This window comes from Triticum urartu, chromosome 7 (genome assembly GCF_003073215.2).
Source record: "Triticum urartu cultivar G1812 chromosome 7, Tu2.1, whole genome shotgun sequence".
NCBI classification, from domain to species: Eukaryota; Viridiplantae; Streptophyta; class Magnoliopsida; order Poales; family Poaceae; genus Triticum; species Triticum urartu.
The window spans coordinates 352,490,566-352,496,233 of record NC_053028.1 but is presented as its reverse complement, the minus strand read 5'-3'; positions in this window follow the sequence as shown (position 1 = coordinate 352,496,233).

Genomic DNA, 5,668 nt, shown 5'->3' with positions numbered 1-5,668 from the left:
GAAAGGTGGAGTACTTCGCGGTGGACCGGTAGGTATCTCGAGCTTCGCTTTATCGCTGTCGGTACTTGTTAAAGAGGAAGGAGGATACGGCGGCTGCGCTTCCCTCTGCAGCGAAAGGAGGCAGCAGCGCCCTCATCTCCCCAGCCCGGTCGTCCTTGCGGGGCCAAGAGGAACATTGCTGCGTGGAATCAGCCCCCATGGCCCCGCCGGCTCTGGAGGTGCCAGCGCTTAGCATGGCTGACGAGGTCCCAGCTGCTCCGGAACCCGCGGTCCACTACTTGGAAAAGGCATGCTAGTGGCGCACCAGTTTTGCCAACTAATGGCGCACTACAGGTGCGCCACTAGCACCACGCCATTAGAATTAAATACAAATGGCGCACCACTGGTGCGCCATTAGTATCTGGTGTAATAATGGCACACCACGCAGTGCGCCATTAGAATGCCTCCCAGGGGGCCATATGTACCCATGTGCTTTGGCATACTAATGGCGCACTAGTGGGTGATGCGCCATTAGTGTCATTTTTATAGTGCGCCATTAGTGTCTTGAGTGGTGCGCCACAAGTATGAATATTAGGGATTTTTTCTTTTCTGATATTTTCACAGGTAACAAAATATATTATTGGACAAAATATAGCTAGCACCACACAGCAATAGCAGATTCATCGAATACAATAGAAGATTAGTCTCCGAATACAATTCATCATATTAGTGTCCGAATTCAAAAGACCGAACAAATATAGAGCATTACAAGTCTCGAGACCGCGAGTAGCCAGTTTTTCGGAAGTAATACTAATCCTAACAAGTCCTACTAATCATTATCATACAACTTCTACTCATTATTAATAACAAGTCATACGATCATCATCTTGATAGTCATTGAACCAACCCTACTTAATTGTTCTTAGCACATGATCATCAGTATTAGGCAGGACCTAAATACCATATTTAAGGTAAAATAGCATAAAACAATATAGACCCTGACTCTCCATTATGGAGAATGGAGATCATCCTGTCTCCAATTCTTGCGCTTCACTTCCTTTTGCTTCCAAGAACCTCCTTATGACTATCCATACATTTTTCCATCCTTTGATTTTTCATGTCTCCACTTCTTTTAGAAATCTCGTATGGACAGTTGAGATTCATAGGATGACCTGGCTGTATGTTCAAAACATTAAGACTACCTTTCTGATACATCAAATGAGGCACACAATTCTCTGGGATTATCTGTTGAAAAACATAGTAATAACTTCATAGTTAGCAATGATGTACTAGTTTTAGAAGTATGCAAAAGATGCACGGATGTCATAATAGTAAAAATTCTTACCAGGGTATCTCCATGGTAGTTACCGTTGTTGAACACATGCACTAGTGGCACGTATTGACCATAATGTTGAGGAGTTTGATTGTAGATATTGTAATTCTCAATGTCAGTACAAAATCCGACCAGATGATTTTTCTCCTTGTAAGTTGTTAATTCAGAGCCATCGGTGTAGTGGGTTTTGTCTACCATCTTCCACGCATTCTTTGAACAATAAGAATAAGCTGTCAATGGAAATAAGCTCTCAACTATTTTGAAATAAACAATATAAATTAGTTAATAATTAACTATGTTTGAGAAACTCACATAGAGGTAGAACTGGAGGCGTATCAACAAGGACCCAAATGTCCACATTGTCTTGGTCGATGTCAGGATCACCAAGATCCATGGTGACAAGCATACCCTCATCAAAACCATACATCTTGCAAAATGCTTCCCAATTTTGGCAACCAAAATGGGTTACGCTCCCAGAATTATACAGATTTACTTCAAAATCCACATCGTGATGAGTCCTTAGGTGAATTTTCTTTGTGTCAGAAATTTCATGGTCTTCAAAATCCACCCTCTCCAAGACATAGCATCTTGCATGACATGGGATAAGCTATACTCGAACTGTAAAAGATGAAAATTACACGTTGAAATAGTTGAAGTCATGCTTAATTATGAAAAAACACTTGTCGTCGTTGTGTACCGTTTCAACTTCGAAGATCTCCTCGAGCTTAATGCTGAAGCGCCGATCATCGTCCAGGTGAGGCATGTCGCACAGACCTCGATCGTCGTGGCACCAGCCGCACTCCCCTGGGAGACTTTCATCGTCCGATGACGACATATCCTAGGTTCATAATTCAAAACTACATCATCTCTTGCGTTGGGTCCAATAAGATAATCCACAGTGTGGTGAAAACACGCCCTTCGAACTGGTTTGAGCTATTGGTGAATGGAGATGGTCTAAGATTTTGAGTAGTAAGAAGTGAAGTGGTAATTTTGAGAGCAAATGGTTAGGATGAGTGGTTCCTCTTTCCTGTTTAGCTTTACAATAGAATATTGTTAGTCATGCACACTTGTACATTTTCTGCCAGGCCAAGTGGAGTTGGCCTAAAAACATTTCTTTCATTAAGCCTGCTACATCCATCTCAAGTATTTATGGTCAAGGGTTAGCAGGGCCATCCAAATAGAATATGTATAACACAAGAGGCAGTTGATCCTACTTAATTAAGTACTAAGATACCACGGCCCATGCATTAGTAGCAAGTACCCCATATGTCTGATTTTTAGCAAAGTCATGCTAAAATTCATGGAAAATTTCAGCATGACCTTTGCTGAAACTAGGACATATGGAGTACCCGAATTTGCCGGAACGGAAGTTAATCAACATTCCGGCAAACTCAAGGGCCTCTTGGGGTACCTGCAAAATCATCACGACATGATGATCGGAGACAAAACCCAGCAAACTCAAGGGCCTCTACTTTCATATGGATGAAAAGGCCACAGACCATATGGTCCTCTACTTTCATATGGACAAAAATCAGCTCAACTTATGTGAGCTTCCATTCCAGATCTAATAGGTCACCCAACAAAAAATCATCAATAGTTTTAGCTGAAAAAAATCATGGATTGCTGTTAACTGAAAATTAGTGAAAGAAACTGTTGCTGATCATGGATTACTGTTAATTAAAAATAGAGCATCTGGCTTGTCTTATCATGTTCACTAAGTCCATGAAAATGAATAGGTTCAGTAAACTTAAACTCTGAGCAAGTGTAGTGCTTATTGTAAGATGACTTACACTAGTAGAGCAGTTGTACACTACACATGCTTAAACTCTGAGCAAGTGTACTGTTGTGGTCAAAACTGAATGTTGATTGCTTGCATCATCTACTCTGAATGATTTGATAATTAATACTGACAACTTCAGCATCTATAGACTTTGTGTTGTGGCAGCAGCTAAAAACCCTACATCTTGTCTCTCTGTTTATTAAAGCCGATGTTTATGTGTCAAGTTTGACATCTACTTGACTGAATATCAACTTGATAGATCAAAAGCTGATAGAAATTGACAGGTTTTGAGCATCAAGAGATCTAAATGCAGTTAACTTGTTTTGAAAATCACAGAAGGCTAATGTTGACTGATTGTGGCCAGGGCCATACTAGTCTGATTTTACACTAGAACAAGCTTACTACACTAAATTACACTACATAACACTACACATGCTTAAACTCTGAACATAAACAAACACCAGCAATGCAATATGTAAACAACCTCTGTTTCTAGGCAACAAGAGTTATCATCAATGCTTTTGAGTTTATTAAGTACCTTCAGTTTTGAGCTTCACAGAATCTTGAATCCGCCAAATCACTCTTAATAGTTCTGCATTGCACAAAGGCAGCAATGAGCCAATGATATCAGTAGCAATAATAGGTGCTTACATTCTCAAAGTGAACCTACAGAGTTCTAGTATAGTGAGTAACTCCCAATTATTTTAATAGAAGCACAATTAATATCAGAACAAAAGTAACGAAATAATAGATGTGATTTTAATACAAATAACTGTTGGTGATATTGCCAGTCACTTAATTAGTTGGGTAACAACTTCAAAACAAACTAGTTATTATTATCAGAGTACTTAAGCTTGATCGGTCTAGGATGGTTTGGATGGATTTGGAAGAGATGGAGGATGCTGTCGTGTTTTGGGACGGAAGCAATGCTCTAATTGCGAGGCCAGCTTGCGGAAGAGATTTATGCAACAAGGTGTACTTTCCGAGTTGTACTAAGACTGATGATGGTGGCTAGGCCTACTACTGCTTAAAAGAGCAAGAATACCATCCTTCCTTTTGTGACAAGGAGCCAACGAATGCCATATGGTTCCAGCCAAACTTTTATGATTTGCTTTGGTGGCTGGGAGCCTAGCAAGGAGTACTTTCAAATTCCTTTTTGCAACCTAAATAGCCAAGGAACAAGCACAGTACATGACCTAATTAACATGCTATCTTATTTCCACATGCAGGCTAATCAAGTTCGTTAATAGTTTGTCTTCTCTCGTCTCAGCAAGTGTCTCAAGCTCGTTAGTAACTACCACATCGTCCTGTCTTGCTTTTTTTGAAAAGGGTCGTCCTATCTTGCTTTGACCTGCCCTATGATTTACTCGATCGTGCAAATACATACATTTGGGTGTCAGCAAGTACAAGCTCATACGGCCAACTGCTAGCAATAGCTAGGTTGCCAAACGATCGGGGTGCATGATTTTTGTGTGGTCCTAAAATCATTCAGGGACCAAGCTTGATGTATCATCTACACCCCGCCAACCCACAAGACAAAACATCTAAACATCTAGAGTAAATGGATTCTTTTAACCATTCATCGTAAAAACATTTAGTGTTGTTCCTTATGTGCGGGGAACAATATGTGTGGTGCTAAAATCATTCATGGGCAGGGAATGGGGAGGAAGGGTGGAGAGGGAGGAGGGAGGAAGGAGGAGAGGTACCTGGGCGGGCGCGGCCGATCGCCGGAGGAGTCGGGGTTGGGGTTGGGGTCGGTGGCGGCAGCGGCGGCGTCGAAGGCATGCAGGGATGCCTCGGTTGGTCGTGGGGAGGCCGGCGGCCGCGGTTGTCGTCCTGCACCCCGTGCCCGGGCTGAGGTAGAGGCGGCGCAGGGCAGGGGCCGACGCGGGGAGGCTGTCGGCAACAGCGGCGACGCGGGGAGGATGCAAGGATGCCTCGGTTGGTCGTGGGGAGGCTGTCGGCGATGCGGGGAGCTGCAGTGGTGGGGGGCGCGGGGGCGGCGGCGCACGTAGGGGGCGCGGGGGCGGCGGGGGCAGCGGCGTCGTGGGTCGGGGGTCGGGGCAGAGAATGGGGAGGAAGTGGATCTGGCGAGAGGGAGGGAGGAAGGGGTCGGGCGAGTTAGAGCTAGGGGGGAAGATTACTAATGGCGCACCCCCGAGCGGTGCGCCTTTAGAATGTTTTTTTAGATAGCAATGGCGCACTACCCGAGCGGTGCGCCATTAGAATGTTTTTTTAGATAGCAATGGCGCACTACACGAGCGGTGCGCCATTAGAATGTTTTTTTAGATAGCAATGGCGCACCCCCGAGCGGTGCGCCATTAGTATGTTTATTATTATTATTTTTTGTTGCTATTTTTTAATGTTTTTTTTATAAAAACAGTAATAATTTTTTTATAAAAACAGTAATAATTTTTTTATGAATATTAAAAAATATTATCAAATTTGTTATTTGAAAATATCATCAAATGGGGGTGCTCGGCGGCGGTGGAGCGGGGGAGGGTGAGGGGGGTGCTCAGCGGCGATGGAGCGGGCCGGGGAGGGTGCGGTGGGTCGGTGGCGGCGGTGGAGCGGGG